At 38.9% G+C, this 16,735-nt stretch overlaps 1 non-coding gene across 1 annotated transcript; it reads left to right on the top strand.

Annotated features, from left to right (window-relative positions):
* The first annotated feature begins 232 nt into the window (after positions 1–232).
* LOC132693421 (U6 spliceosomal RNA) lies at positions 233–340 on the top strand. Its single transcript, XR_009616806.1, has one exon. It is a non-coding gene; the product is annotated as a U6 spliceosomal RNA (small nuclear RNA).
* The last annotated feature ends 16,395 nt before the right edge of the window (positions 341–16,735 follow it).

Below are 16,735 nucleotides of genomic sequence, written 5' to 3'. Positions count from 1 at the left end.
TCAGTCGGTTAAGCGTCGGACTTCAGCTCAGGTCACGATCTCGCAGTCCGTGGGTTCGAGCCCCGCATCGGGCTCTGGGCTGATGGCTCAGAACCTGGAGCCTGCTTCCGATTCTGTGTCTCCCTCTCTCTCTGCCCCTCCCCCGTTCATGCGCTGTCTCTCTCTCTGTCTCAAAAATAAACAAAAAACGTTAAAAAAATTAAAAAAAAATTAAAAATTACAGACAGGTTGTGTGCTCCCTTCGGTAGCACATATACTAAAACTGGAACGATACAGGGAAGATTAGCGTGGCCCCTGTGCAAGGATTGACATGCAAATTCATGAAGCGTTCCAAAAAAAAAAAAAATTTACAGACAAGTTGTAAGGATGGCACAAGGAACTCCCATACATCTTTATATCAGGTTCATCAATTGTTTACATTTTGTCCCATTTGCTTTAACACACAAAAATATACACATATTTGTAAATATGAATGTATGTGTGTGTATATATATGTGTATAGAGTCCAAAGTTATTATACTGCAGTATAATCCAGTGATGATGTATTCATACTCCTGTGGTAGACCTGAAGGTATGCTGCACAAATTCCCCTTCGAGTTTTTGAAATATACTGACCCTTGATTTTTGGTTGATCTTTGTGAATGTTCCATGTGGCCTTGGAAAAGCGTATATGTTCCGTCATGGGAGGAGTGTTCTAGAAATGATAATGAGGGGAAGGTGGTTGATAGTGTTGTTTAGATCTCCTATATTTTTATTATTTTGTTTAGTTGCTCTGTGGTTACTTAGACAATGGTGTTAGCCTTCAATTTTCATGGATATATCTATTACTTCCTTTATGTTGTCAGTTTTTGCTTCATGTATCTTGAAATTCTGTTATTAAGTTCATAGGGATTTATGATTGTCATGTCTTCCTGATTAATTGATCTTTTAATCATTATGAAATGTCACTTTTTATTTCTGGTAATATTTCTCATGAAATCCATTCTGCCTGTTATTAATATAGACTCTCTAGCTTTCTTATGATTAGTGTCTACATGGTATATCTTTTTCTGTCATCCTACTTTCAACCTATCTGTGTCTTTTGATTTAAAGCACATCTCTTATGCACAGGAGATAGTTTAAACTTACTTTTAAAATCCAGCCTGTCAATCTCTGCCTTTTAATTTTTTTAATTTTATTTTACAGAGAGTGTGAGAGGGTGAGGGGGCAGAAGGAGAGAGAGAGAATCTCAAGCAGGCTCTATGCTCAGCATGGAGCTCCACAGGAGGCTTGATCCCACAACTTTGGGATCACAACCCTAGCCGAAGTCAAGAGTTGGACACTCAACCAACTGAGCCACCCAGACATGCCAATCTCTGCCTTTTAATTGGAGTGTTTAGGCAATTAAGATTTAATGTAATTATTGGCATGGTTTAATTTAGCTCCACCATTTGCCATTTGTTTTCTATTTATCCTGCTTTTGCATGGTTTCTCCTTTCCTGCCTCCTTTTGGGAAAATCAAAGTCAAGTCTCCCTTCCTTTCTTTGTTCCTAAGTTCTTCCTTCCTTTTTTCCATCCTTTGCGTTGGCCTTCCTCTCTTCCTTCTTTCCTCCTCCTTCTCCCTTCCCTTTTCCTTGCCTCCCTTTCTCGCCTTTCTTCATTTTGTATTCTTAAAGATTTCTGTAGGGATTAAAATATGCATCCTCAACTTAACAGAGTATTTTTAGAATTAATATTTTATCTCTTCACCTAAAATTTGAGTCTTACAAGAGTATAGTCTGTTAATTCTCTCCGGAGTTCTTTGTGTTGTTGATGCTTTATATATTACATCTACATATGTTAAGAATCCCACAATACAGTGTCATCATTTTTTAAAAACAGTTATGTACTTTTAAAAGGATGTTAGAAAAAAGAAACAAAAAATATTCTGTTATGTTCACCCACTATTAGCCATTTTTGGTGCTTTTATTCTTCCCAGTAAGTTCTAGTTTCCATCTGGCATCATTTCCCTCCAACCTGAAGAAACTTGTTTTGCATTTCTTATAGTTCAGGTTCATGGCCAGTTAATTCTTTCAGTTTTCTTTGTCCTAAAAATTTCAGCATCACTTTGTAAAAGTATTTTCATTTGATATAGAATTCTGGGATGATAGATTTTTTTTTTTTTCTTTTTGACCATTTAAAGATGTCTTTACGTGGTCTTCTGGCTTTCATTGTTTTTTTTTTTTTTTTTTTTTTTTTTTTTTTAATGAGAAACTCAGCCATAAATCCTACTGTTTGTTCTCTGTATGCAATACATCATTTCCCTTTGCTTTCAAGATTATCAATTTATCATTACTTTTCAACGTTTTTACTATAATTCACCTACATGTGGTTTTCATAAGATTTATCCTCTACAGGATTTGCTGACCTCCTTAGATGTATAGATTATGTTTTTCACATAAATTTGGAAAGTTTTCCCCATATTTCTTTAAATATTTATTCTTCTCTAGTTTTTCTCTCCTCTCCTTCTGGGACTCTCATTGCATTGCATGAATGTTAGGTTCCTTAATATTTTCCTGCTGGTCATTGAGATTTTGTTCCTTTCTCAAAAACATTTTGCCCTTTCTTTCTTCTGATTTGATACTTTCTAATGATTTATCAATAAAATCACTGAACTTATCTTCTGTTATCTCCAATATGCTGTTAATATACAGTGCCTTCTCATTTTAGATACCATAATTATGATGTAAATTTTCATTTAGTCCTTTTCTGTAATTTCCATTTTTCTGCTGAGATCCCTATCTGTTTGTTCATTATGATATTAGCTTCTTAAAGTCTTTGAACATATTTATAATAGTTTCTTTTTAAATTTTTTTTTATTTGAGAGAGAGACAGTACAAGCAGGGGAAAGGGGCAGAGGGAGAGAAAGAATTAAGCAGGCTCCATGCTCAGGACAGATCTCTATGCAAGGCTTGATCCCATGACCCCGAGACCATGACCTGAGTCAAAATCAAGAGTCAGATGCTCAATTGACTGAGCCACCTAGGTGCCTCTATAATAGTTTCTTTAAATTCTTTTCTGTTAATGCTAACATCTGGGATCTAGAGTTTGGTTTTTATAGACAACATTTTTTTCCTTGACTCTAGGTCACATTTTTCTGTTTATTCCCCCACCCCCAAATGTCTAGTAACTAAAACAATTTTTCTATTAAGTTTATTTAGTTTGAGCACATGAGTGGGGAGGGGCAGAGAGAGAGGGAGGGATAAAGAATCCCAAGCAGTCTCCATGCGATCAGCACAGAGCCTGATGCAGGGCTGGAACTTATGAGCCAGACACTTAACTGACTGAGTCTGCCCCTGTCTGATAATTTTTATTGTACCTAGACTTTGTCAATGATAAATTATAGAGACTATATTCCTTATCTTTCTTTGAAGAATGTTTATTTTTGTTCTAGCAAGTCATTAACTTGGCTGCGCTGAAACTCCGAACTATTTCTTCTGCAGTAGGCAATAGTTGAAATCCTTGCTCTGGTTCAGTTCTTTCGGCCATGCTGCTGTTGGTTCCCATTGGTCTCCTGAGAACCTCTCCTGTATAAAGTTCAGGGGTTGGACAATGATTTAGGTGGAATTATGTGTAGATTTGGAGGCTCTCCTCATGTCTCACTTTTTTACAGAAATTTGATTTTACTATTCAGCTGCTATGGAAGCCCATTTCCTGACTCTTTAAGCCAGTAAGTGAGTAAGCCAGTCAAACTTTCTGTTTCACATCTAGATGTCTCATGTTATGTAGACCATAGAGTATACTTGGGCAAAAATAGACCAGTTTCTGGCTGCTTTTGGTTGCCCTCTGTACCCATAAATAGTAGGTTTTTAAGTATTTTGTATGTGTTATCTGTGAGAATGTTAGTCCAATAGAAACTACTGTCTTATCTCAGAATGGTTTGTACCATGGGTTTTTGTACATTGACGATTATATATGTGTGTGTGTGTGTGTGTGTGTGTGTGTGTGTGTGTATATGCAAACCCTGAAATTTTCTTACTAATTCAAAGAATTAATTTGTGAATTCTTCTAGATTTTTAATGTACACAATCATATTATCTGTGTTTAATGACAGTATTTTTAAAGTTTATTTTATTTTTGAGAGAGAGAGAGACAGAATGTGAGCCAGGGAGGGGCAGAGACAGAGGGAGACACAGAATCTGAAGCAGGCTCCAGTCTCTGAGCTGTCAGCACAGAGCTGAACACAGGGCTCAAACTCACAAATCTTGAGATCATGACCTGAGCCAAAGTCGGATGCTAAACTGACTGAGTCACCCAGGCACCCCATGACAGTATTGTTTTTGTCTCACTGCATGGGCTGGCACATCTAATAAAGTGTTGAAAAGAAATGGTGGTAGAAAACTCTTTCATTTGGCCCACATCTCAAAGGGGAAACTTTCCTAGTTTAACACTTTGGTAGTATATTATTGATAATTTTTTAAATAGATAAACTTTGTCATACCAGACAAATGATTTCTATTCCTAAGCCTCAAAGTATTTAAAAAAATTATGAATGGACATTGAATTTTATCAAGCACTTTTATTATCCATCTATTGAGATGTTTGGATTATATTTTCTTTAACATGTTACTGTATTGGGTGACACTAATTGATATTCTAACATTTAATCAACTTTGCATTTTTTGAATAAATCCAATTTGGTAAGATACATTATCCATTTTTATATGTTGCTGAATTCATCTTACTAGTCTTTTGTGTAGGATTTTTTTTTTATGAATGAAATAGAAATATAATTTTCTCTGTACTATCCTTGTTGAGTTTGATAAAAAAAGTTATTCTAGCTTCATATAATGAGTTAGGAAAAGGTTGTGTATAATTGGAATTATTTTTTCCTTGACTAATTGGTAGCACCTGCCAGTGAAGCCATCTGGGCTTGTAGGTTGCTTTATAGGAAGACTTTTGACTTCTTAAATCATTTACTGGTCAGAACATAAAGGTTTTCTATTTTTCTTGTGTCAGTTTTAGTAAGATATATTTGTACTAGTAATTAAGCTGCTGCCTTTGATTTCTAAGTACACCCTTGTAGTTTCTGCTCTGTAACGCCAGTGTTCGGACTCTGCTAACAACCTTCTTCTTTGTCATCTGTGTTCTTGTTAGGTTCTGCAGTAGGAAATTCTAGAAGGAAATTGGAAGGTAATTCTGCTTTCCAACTTACTTCTGGACCTATCAGCAATGCTCAGCAAGAACATTTCACTCTGAAGGCAGCAATTAGTTCTGTCCTCCAGCTCCTTTCAGTGCCTTTCAGCCTTAGAGTGACTCCTCAGAGATACCACCAGTAGCTGTGAGGGCAGAAGCAGCAAACCTCTTCTGAGGTCTGAGTCTCAGCTCTCTGGGTTCTTGTTATGAATTCCTGAGGGACCAGCTGCATTCAATTATGTCTACTCCTCAGTGGTATAAGCCCTTGAGGGTTCAGCTTCTTGAGGGTCCTCCCTCAAGCTTCTGATCTGATAACCTCAGCCTCTTCCTCTTGTCCCCCAAACCCTAGCTTGGTAGCTGCTTCCTCTAGTTATTAGCAACGTAATAGCTCAATGTTTTCTTTTTGCTTTTTCAGGCCACCAGTACTTGTGTAATTAATTAAATTATTTTCCTGTTGATATACTTACTGTGGTCTGTTTTTCTGATTGGACACTGGCTGATAAAATGCTGGTAATGGAAGTGTTTAGAAGAAAAAGACCCTCAAAAATGTCTGGGCCTGGTTTGGTTTTTTTGCTGGCTCTGAACACAATGTTGAACTCCTTGCCAATGGCAAATCCATACTGTGCAACGATAATATGATAAAATTGTCGGCTACGATTGATTGTGATAAAGTGCTTATTGTCCTAAGTGTCTTGGGGACCAAGTAGCTACTGGATTTGACTTACATGGCAGTAATAATAATTATAAGAACTGTAACCTGGAATAGATGCTTCTAACTGCACTGCAGAAGTCACACATAGATAATGATAAGTTTAAATTTGCAACTCAGGTGTTCATACAACCAGTGTGCTTTTATAGAGAGCCCAAAAGAATCTCTTCCCATGTACAAGGCAAGTCGTGATGAATATTACACTTGAAATTTAGCTGTGTTGTACAGTCATAATGTAAGCTGAAGTCATAAACACACCAAGTTTCTGCTTGGGTTGACTTGTTTGAAACTGAGATTTGAACTCCCCAGTCTCCTTGCCTGTAAGAGGAAGCAACCTGCTCTTCTGGAGCTGACAAAATCAGCTCTTTCTTTGTTAAAGACCCAGTAGTAATCTCACCTAGAACGGGTGCCTTGTGAAGGTGCCTATTCTCCTCAAGCCTCCCAGCCCCCATTTCTGTTTATACTCCGATACAAATGCAAAATGTTGCTAATTTATAGCAGCATGAATGTGCATGGAACATGTATGGGAATGAATTCTAAGGGTGTCAAAACGAGGAGGACAGGATATAAAACTGGATCAAACCAAATTCATTATATTGGTGCGTGTAGCAGAGAGGATAGATCTAATGTTAGAAGTATCTCTGAAAATTAATTTACCTGATTGGTTGGCTGAAATTTTGACTCAAAAATGGTCTATGTTGAGTGATGTTGAAACATAATGTAGATTGACTCCAAATGTTTGATGAAATAGGAATATGGGAGTGAATTTCTCATATGCAAACTGCATGCCCTTCCTCCACACTCTTACTATAGCCTCCCAAAGGCCCTAGACAATTCTCTTTATTTCTTCCTTTTGTTAAGAGGAGAAATTGGGTAACATATTAATGATGAGAACACTAGCATCTTTGAAAAGCATTATGGCGTCCTCACTACACATGAGGAGATGTAGTTAGTAGATATGCTCCCTGATTTCCATGGGGATGCTGGAAAATTTGTGGCCAAGGACTAGCTCTTAACTGCTAGGGACAAGGTAGACATGATCACTATAATGGGAAGGAGGGATAAAGAGGTAAACCAAATAACCTGCTGGGCTCTTTGACCATGACTAATTGATTATTGTGTCCCTAGGAGTGAAATAGATGGGCAGGCTACTAAAATATTACTTCCTCTATATAAAAGAAACACTCTAGATCTCACATCCAGGAACTCAATTTGACTGGGCACAATAGAGCCTTAGCTTCTTACTCTTCAGGTATAAGCCAGATCACAGAACCTGAGCCACTTGAATGAAGGGGAGGCTGGTCTCCCTTGAGAATGAACATGCAACCCTGCTACAACCATATTCTGTAAATATTCCTCCAAGCCTTCTCCAAAGGGGCCTTTGGCCATTTACTAGACTTCACGTGCACTAGATAAAAGGAAATTCTCAGACCTTTCAGGGATTTACTGCACAGTGAATTGGCTCTGAATTGGCACTGGTCACCAGGTTGTCAAATGCCACTGTGATCCACCAGTCAAAGTGGGAACTTTTTGTGATCAGATAGATGATAAATGAAGTTTTGGCATAAATCCATCTCACATGGGTGCATCTGTCGGAGAACGTATGGACCCTCGCCATAGTTTTCCTACCTGTTACTGAATATATAAAAAGATTAGATATATTCGGCAACTTAGCAGAAACACACATTGGCTCCCCAGCCTTTGGAATGAGGGTTATTATTTGCTGATGGCTCTTTAGGGGGTTAGTCTTGTCTCCCACGTAAACTGTAAGGTCCTGAATACAGTAAATCTCACTTAGCTGACTCTGTATCCCGCCATGCCACCCCATTCCCTGCCAGTGCTTGAGAGAGTAATATTAGCTACTCAATACGAATTTATTGATAGCAGTTTAGTGAAATCATGTCAGTATCTTGAAGTATTCGTGAGGAGTAAACTAACTTCCCTAGCTTTAGGAAAGGAGTATAAGAGTCTTTGCCCTGGCATTTTCTCTTCCAGGGTCTGAAATCAGGTTCAAAAGTACATTTATAGATACCTACTCTAATATAAGCTATTTATTTATATTTATGGTGTAACATCCCATTCAATATTTATGACATCACTCTGAAGTGGATTTTATAATCCCTCTTTTATAGGGAGATAACTGATTCTCAGGAAGGTTAAGTAGATGGTTCCGAGTCACTCAGTAAGTGGCTGGACAGAGGTCTAAACCCAGGTTTTCTGATCAAAATATTAGGGGTTTTCCATTGTACCCTAATAAGTTTTTTAGCAGGAAATTTTGTCTGATTTTTCTTATGCTATAGATTATCACCTTTCTTAAGAAAAGTAAATACTTCTGGTCTCCTCAGCAATTACAATTTCAGCTACTTCCTTGACCTCAGGGTTGGGAAGGAGGAAAAAGAAACTATTTCTGCTTTCATCCGTGGGTCATGTATTGAGCTGAGACCTCTATACTATAGAGCCCACAAAGATAAGTAAGGAGCTTATAAACACGACTTTACAAAAGGATTGAGTATAATAAATAAAAGGGAGTTAAACCTAGAAATTGATATGAAATCTGAATCTACCTTGTAAGAAGTCGTTTGTCCTTCATTGCTTCAGGCAGTGCTATCAGAGACTTTCTCTTCCATGCTTTTTGGCCTTTCTTCATGGGACATTTGCAGCTAGCCCTCATCACCTAGGGAACTCATCTACACACCTACCACCCCTGTCTCCACCCCTGCTATAGGCCATTTCTAAGACGTGACACCAAGACACAAGTAAGGACCTTCTGATCCAGGAGGACTTATGGAAGGAAGGCCTGTGTCCCAATAACTTCTTCCTGACTGAAGTTTTCCCGGTTCCTTGGTAATCTGTCTCAACCATGGGGGTATGGTCTTGAAGGCCCAACTGGGAGAAGCTACTCAAAGTGACACAAGGACACCCACAACTCATGTGAAATCTACATGCACTCTGCAAAGGATGCAGCATTTTTTTGTACTTTCCCCCCTCTTTGTCACAATATTTTATAAAGGAAACTCTGTCATTTCTCAAGATCAAGGACATTGAAATGGCATAATTTGGACCAGATTCTCCTAGAGCATAAATTCTTTCTTAAGAGTAAGTTAAGACAGATTGGGAGCTGTATTGACTTTTTAGGCCCATTAGTGACCAATTTCTGGCTTCCAAGCTTTGATATAATGGATTCAGGATCAGGATACTCTTTGACCTTATAGACCATCAGTGGAACTCAATGATGACCTACCTTCAATGCTCCTGGCAGGCCCAAGAAACAGGCAAGGGAATGAGACAAAGAAAAATATGGAAAGAAAAATGGGCAGCAAGAAAGAGAAAGCAGGGAAAAGGAGAGAAATAATGGGAATAAATAAATTGACTGGCACTTAGTATAGCACACGGATGTATTCTTATTCTGGTTATTACTCTGGCAAGATCAGTTAACACAGAATTACAAGGAATGTGAAAAGCACTGCAATAGGCAAAACCAGAGCTTGAAGGGTGGGGAACAGGGCAGTGGGTAAGGAAGATTTTCTGGAGGTACCATAGCAGGGCTGTCTCAAAGAAAGACTAGAGTTAGCTTAAAAGGGCAGATAAGCCTCCAGGCTGGTGATGAGCCTGAGTAAAGGTGCAAAAGCATGAGGGTTTGAGGTCCTCATTTAATGTGGGATCCATGTGTGTGGGAGGCCTCCCATCTCCATGTGCCTTAATGGTGACTTCCAGCACTTTGGCAGGGACCACTGGTGGCCCAATCAAACTTCTATTCTTCTCTTCCTCCTTAATTATAGGTCTTCACTTTTAACAGGACATGTTGCTGCCTTTCCTGCAGTGATGTGTGGCCATGTAACAGAGTGTTAGCCAGTGAGATATAAGTGGCACTTTTGGGAGGGCATCTTGAAGGGTAATGACTCAGCCTGGAGGAGCCCCTATTTGTCCTTCTGCCTTTCCTCCTTCAGACACAGACATGAGGCCTAGAACTCCACAGTCATCTCAAACCCTAAGGTGGCCTTGAGGATGGAAATCATTAGCTGGGATAGTGAAGCAGAGAGACTGAAACTTCTGTTTTGCTGAACATGGTATGCTAGCTGAGCCAGAGCTGAATTTCTTGGGATGACAGGGTTTTAAAAGGCTGTATGAGACAAAGAAATAGAAAGCTCCTAGGAAGCAGTTTGGGACAGTCCATTGTTACTCCAGAATGCCCCTAGAAGGACTCATAAAGTGGCTTACTGAGTAATGTAGTCAAGGAAACCAGATCTGTCCTTGGAAATAAACAGCAGGTAGGAGAAATTGTGCAATGCTGAAAAAAACAAAAACAAAACAAAACAACCAAAACCAAAACAAAACAGTTAAGAAAATTAAGCATAAAAACAAGTTTCTGTCAAACACAGAGCTGGGATTTGAACCCAGGTCTGACTCCAAAACCCATGTTTTCCATAGAAAATACAGGAGGAGGCCCATGTTGATTCAAAGGATGGATGAAAGGTGGGATATCACAGTTACATCAGTGTCTTGGACCTTCCTAGATGATATCAGAGGGGCCCGGCAGAGTTCTAGAAACAGATTAATCTCTGGCAATTGCTAGATAATTTGATAGAATAATTATTTTACATGTCTTTTTTGATTGTTTGTTTTAGTGGTAGGATTTCATACTATGCGTGTTCAAATAACTCTTCCCCCAACCTCCCAACCAAGTTCCTTGGCCTTGATAGATTTCTCCCCATAAGTAACCTGGTGAAATCATAGAAGTCCTAAGAGTTTGCCTCAAAGCTTCCAAAAACAGTGAGGGAGTGTCTTGTCAGATATTTTGTTAGGAACTGATATGTGTGCATGGCTGTATGTGTGTGCATGCACACCTGTGTATATGTGTATTATGCATGTGTGTGTATAGTGTGTGATATCTATGTGAGAGAGAAAGAAGCCAAGAAATTTAAAAGTCTGCTATGAAAGTGGGAAACTCTGGTCCTTAAACCATCTATTTCTGTTGTTTACTTCTTGAGAGGCAAGATTTGCTGGCTTCTACCTCAGCTTACTCATCAGTTCGGCCAGACCTGTGACTTCTTTGCTTTGCAGAACAGCCTTGCCAGCTCTCTGTCCTTGTTATCTTTTTGGGTCCAAGAAAAGACCATAGAATCAGGCCTAGCAGGCTATCCAAGAGCTACTGGCAACTCACTTCTAATTCATTCTTTCTTTATCTCTTCTTTTATTCTTCCCTTATTTCTGCATCCATTCTTAGGATATTCGTGTTCAAATGTTGTCTTCTCAGGGAAACTTTCTTTGTCCACCCTAAGGTATCTATCTTAACCTCCTGACAATGCTAATGCCCTTCCTTCTATATTCTTCTCCATAGCATGCATCAATATTTGACATAAAATATATTTGACCTATTTACTTTATTGTCAAGACTCCCTTACCTAGAATGTCCCTAGCACTTAGGACAATGCCTGCCACAAAAACACTCAATAAATATTTGCTGAATGAATACATGGATAATAAAGGAATATCCCATAGTTCTCAGCTACCTATTGGCAAAGGTATTGGTTAATTGCTATTTTATCAGGACCCTTTTTATGAGGCTCAGAAGAGAAAAGAATCTTATAACTTCTAAAATAACATCCATAAGCACATTGGGAAATGAAAAGCACCCCGGAATGAGTGTCAAGAGACTTAGGTTTGCATTACTACTATGTAAAGAACTAGTTGTGGATCTTGAACACCTAATTTAACTCATTACACCCTTGCCATTCATAGATTTGTTGTTTGTGAACAATCTTGAAGATCAGTGGCTGTGATAATTTTTAATTTTTGTTGAGGCATGAACTTGAGTTGCCCCGAGTCTTAGACAGACATTTCTTAATGAGAACTGTTTGGTCAAAAAGCAACAGAAATAAATTTGAACAGGTTAAAAATAGCTAAGTGGTTTAAGTAGGAAAGGGATGTGTGGCAGGATACAACTGGACCTCAGGAATACCCCAGAATACAACTGGACATAAAGGTGTTCCAGATTCTCAAACAGAACCTGTTCCATGAAAATTAAAAATTAAGAAAGGATCCCATGCTAATCCTTTCTTCAGTGGATGTTGACTGAGTGCATTTTCTGACTCCAGTGCTAGCTAGAGGTAGTGAGATGTAAAAGGAAATATCAGACTCTCTTTGCTCTTCGGGAATTCACTGGCTAGTTGAGAGACAAGATTGTCACCCACACTGAACACCAAGGGTGTGTGGCGGACAGAGTTCACTAGTCCCAGAAGCATTTCATGTTACTGAGAGATCCCTGTGTCTGGGGTAAATTCTGGAAGGCTTCATGTCTTATTATTATTATTATTTTTCTTCTAGGAACTGTAGAGTTTGCATTGTAGATAGAAGAAAAGATGAAGAGGAGCATGAGGAAAGTCTTGGAGATATGAATTAATCTGGTAGTGGAATGAAGAGTTGAAGAATGGCAACAGGGAATTCCCTCTAGAGGAAGGAACCCATACTGGGCAGGAGTCAAAGAAGCTGTACTCAGTTGGGGAAAGGCATAAAATGCTGACGAGTTTAAACTTAATGGAGCAATATGGAGCCACTATAGATCTTTCATAATTAAATTTTTTTTAAATGTTTACTTATCTTTGAGAGAGAGAGAGACAGAACAACAGAGTGTGAGCCAGGGAGGGGCAGAGAGAGAGGGACACACAGAATCTAAAGCAGGATCCAGGCTCTGAGCAGTCAGCACAGAGCCCGACACGGGGCTAGGACCCACCAACCGTGAGATCATGACCTGAGCTGGAGTCGGATGCTCAACTGACCGAGCCACCCAGGCACCCTAATATATAACTTTAAATTACATTATGCTGTATGTTATGTTTTCATTATATATAATGTCATATATAATGTGTTTATATTACATTTTAAAGTATATTTATATTTAATTTTTATACATATTACCATTTGCATTGCTCACAATTCCTTCTTGCATTGCATTCTTTTCGGGCATTATTTTAGTTTTTTTTTTTTTTTTCTTTTTTGAGAGAGAGTGAGGGAGGGGGAGGGGTAGAGGGACAGGGAGAAAGAGAAGCTTAAGGGGCTCCCCACCCAGCACAGAGCCTGATATGGGGCTCAATCCTATGATGGTGAGATCATGACCTGAGTTGGAATCAAGAGTAGGATGTTTAACAGACTGAACCACCTAGGCACCCCAGGATTATTTTATTTCTTTTCTTTTTTTTAAGGTTTATTTATTTTGGGAGGGGGAGAGAATGAGTGGAAGAGGAGCAGAGAGATAGGGAGAGAGACAGAATCCTAAGCATGCTCTGTACTGTCAGTGCAGAGCCTGACACAGGGCTTGAACCCATGAATCCGTGAGATCATGACCTGAGCTGAAATCAGGAGTCGGTTGGTCAACTGACTGGGCCACTCAACTGCCCCATATTTCTTAAATTAAGTCTATTAGTGAGGATATCTTGGCAATAAACTATTTAATTTTTTTAATCTGAAAGGAACTTGAAATACAAGTTTTTTTGGATACACTGTTCAAGATTGACAGTTATTTTTTCCCAGCACATTGAAGATATTTTTCCATTATTTTCTGACTTCCATTGTCACAAGTGAGAAGTCTGTTGCTAGTCTAATTATTAATTTCCTTTTTTTTTCATATTTTTATTTTTGGTAATCAGTCTTTTGGATGTTTGAAAAGATGTTTTAATTGTCTTTGCTGTTCTGCAGTTTCACTACCAAGTGCATAGGTATGCATTTCATTTTATTTACACTGTTTGTATAGTTGTGTGTCCTTTATGTGTAGATCTACATCTCACAAATTCTGGAAAATTCTTAGTCATTATCTCTTAAACATTGCCTCTCTTTCAATTTGTTTCTATAACTTCAATTACACATGTTCTATGCCTTCTAATGCCATCCTTTGTTTCTTGACCTCTCTTTCATTCATATTTTCCATCTCCTAACACTATGCTAGATTCTACATAAATAATCAGCTCTCTTCAATGTCGCTAATTTATTCTTCAGGAGTGTTTAGTCTGATGTTAAACCTTTGCTTTGAGTTTTTAATTTCAATTATTATATTTTGAATTTCAGCTAACATTATTTTCTTAAGTTTTGAAGTTTTCTTGCACTTTGGTCATTTTCCCAATTTTATCTATGTTCTTTAAACACTACATAATTAGTTATATTATATTCACTTTCTGATAACCCAATATTCAGAATTTGAGGGGGCACACGCTTGTTGTTTTTTATTTGCTGATGCCGACGTATGGTAGCTTGTTTCTCCTTGCATTTGATAATTTTTTACTTGAGCTCTTATTTGCTTGAACATCATCTATGGGGTCTGTGTTGAGGACCTTTTTTCCAGAAGGGTTTATATTTGCTTTTGTTTGGAATTGGGGCACTACCAAACTTGGACAACTTTACTTTTGACTTGTATCAGCAAGAGGTTTCTTTTACATGTGCATAGTATGAATCCAAACTCCTGACCCCAGTGAAAACAGAGATCTAGGTTATGAAGTCTTAGGGGATATTATTTTATATATGTAGAAAAAATACATAAAGCCACCACGGAGGCAGTTTTCCTTTGTTAGGAGGCTGTATCTTTTCTTCACTTTGTACTTTCATGGCAGATATAGCTCTATGTGGAGGTCTTGGGTTTTTCTCCTCACCCTTGAATAATGTCAAGGTGTAGCCTCCCAATTCCTATTCACAACAAAGCCACATTAATTAATTAGCTATTTTATTAAGGGTCAGAAGATATTTTTATTTTCTTTTATTTTTATTTTTTTATTTAAGTTAGTTGACACTCAATGTTACGTTAGTTTCAGGTGTACAACAGAGTGATTCAGCATCTCTATACCTCATGCTGTGCTCACCACAAGTATAGCTACCATCTGTCACCATATAAAGCTATTATGATACCACTGACTATATTCCTCATGCTGTACCGTTATTCCTGTGACTTACTCATTCCATAAGTGGAAGCCTGTATCTCCCACTCTCCTTCACCCATTTTGCCTATCCCTCCACCCCCACACACCTGGCAGCCATTGGTTTGTACTGTTTTTATAGGTCAAGTTTTGCTTTTTGTTCGTTTATTTATTCATTTGTTTTGTTTTTTAGATTCCATATCTAAGTGAAATCGTATGGTATTTATCTTTCTCTGTCTGACTTAGTTTATTTAGCATAACACACCCCCAGGCCCAACCATGTTGTCACAAATGGCAAGATCTCCTGCTTTTTTTGTGGCTGAGTAATACAGAAGATATGTTTAGGCTGCTTAGTTTTTCGTATTGTCAGAAGCAAAAGTGCCACTGTAGACACTTATGAAGGGAAATAAAATGAGAAGAAAATGTCCTGGATTAGGAGTCAGAGACATTTGGGGTTAGTCCCAGAAACCAAGATGCTAGGGAGCAACTGAGGGGATGGAGAAAATGTGGCAGCTCTGGGACAAGAGCTGATGAAGAGAAGCTGGTTGACAGGTTACTGCTGTGGGCAGTTGGCTCTCAATAGGACTTTCTGTGGATCCGCATAGAATGCACCTCAGAACTGTCTTCCCAAGGGACAGGAAGGTGTAATATTTATATACCAATTCACATCCCATTGGTGAGGTTGACCTTCAGGGTGTTAAAGGCCCAGTGTCTCTTCTTTGAGCACCAGCTAAGCAAGCTCCCAGAGCACCACAGAACACCCTTGGGCAGTGAAGCAGAGAGATATGGACTCGTGTGGGAAACTACCAGTGTTCCCAGGATCTGTCATCTGAGGCTGCAGGTATTCAGAGGTGGACTAAGGAAATAGGAAACAGGTCATCACCAATGTCTGCTACAGAAGGCTAAAACTGCCATCTTATTTTTGGACCTAATTACGCTGCTTCTGCAAAATACTGCAAAAATGCTGAGAACTATGGTGTTTAAGGAAGATCAGTACAAGAAAGATATAAGACAGGGGTTGGCAAACTGCAGCCTATAGGCCAAATCCAGCGTTCCACTGTTTTGTAAATAAAGTTTTATTAGAACACAGCCACTCCCATTCATTCATATTTGTCTATGGTTGCTCTTTTCAACAGCAGAGTTAAGTGATTGTGACAGAGACTATATGACCCACAAAGCCTAAAATATTTATTATCTTGCCCTTTTTGGAAGAGGTTTGCTGTTTTTGATTTAGAAGGATTGACTAGGAAGAACTCTGCCGTTAGGAAGACAAATTAGGGAACTCCTGTAGATTCTAAACCTTAAATGGGAAGGGCCATGATCGAAGTCTACATCTTGTACCCAGTCTACACCTATACCTAGTACTCCTTGAATTTGCAGAATTGCAATGAAAGAATTTTTAAGAACAACTGCAGGGTCTTGTGTCTGGGAGGCCCTGAGAATGGTGGGACCATTGTTAGACATGAGGAAGTTAAGACATTTTTAGTAGGGGCAGGAAGATGGTGAGGAGAGGGGTCGGTGATGAGTTCAGTTCAAGAGGAAGTCATAAGGGCAATTGATATGTCTAGTTTCTAAGTCAAAATTAGCACTGAGTTGAAAATTGGAACTACAGGGTAATGACTGGGCTGCCCATGGCCCTGAGCATAGGGACAGCTCACCAGAGCACGGGGGGGGGGGGGGGGGGCGGGTAACACAGTTCAACTTTTTTCAAGGATTCCACCCTCAAGGCCTATAGCCATCCACCATCTGTGATTTGGGGATCCAGATGTGGGGACTCTCCAGAGAGGAAACTGTCTAGTGTTAGCTACTTCATAGCATAACAGCAACCAGATCTGTGACTATCAAGTAAACTTATTGTTTTCCAAGCTTCTGTGACTTGAGAACCTGCCATACTACACAGGAACATACGAACAGCCCTTAGGATGAAGGGAGGCCTTTGCTGTGTCTGAGGCCTGTCCTATTCTTTAGGAGATGC

This window comes from Panthera onca, chromosome B1 (assembly GCF_046562875.1).
Source record: "Panthera onca isolate mPanOnc1 chromosome B1, mPanOnc1 haplotype 2, whole genome shotgun sequence".
NCBI classification, from domain to species: domain Eukaryota; kingdom Metazoa; phylum Chordata; class Mammalia; order Carnivora; family Felidae; genus Panthera; species Panthera onca.
Note: the sequence above shows the minus strand (reverse complement) of the source record. Positions and strands in the feature narration are given on the sequence as shown.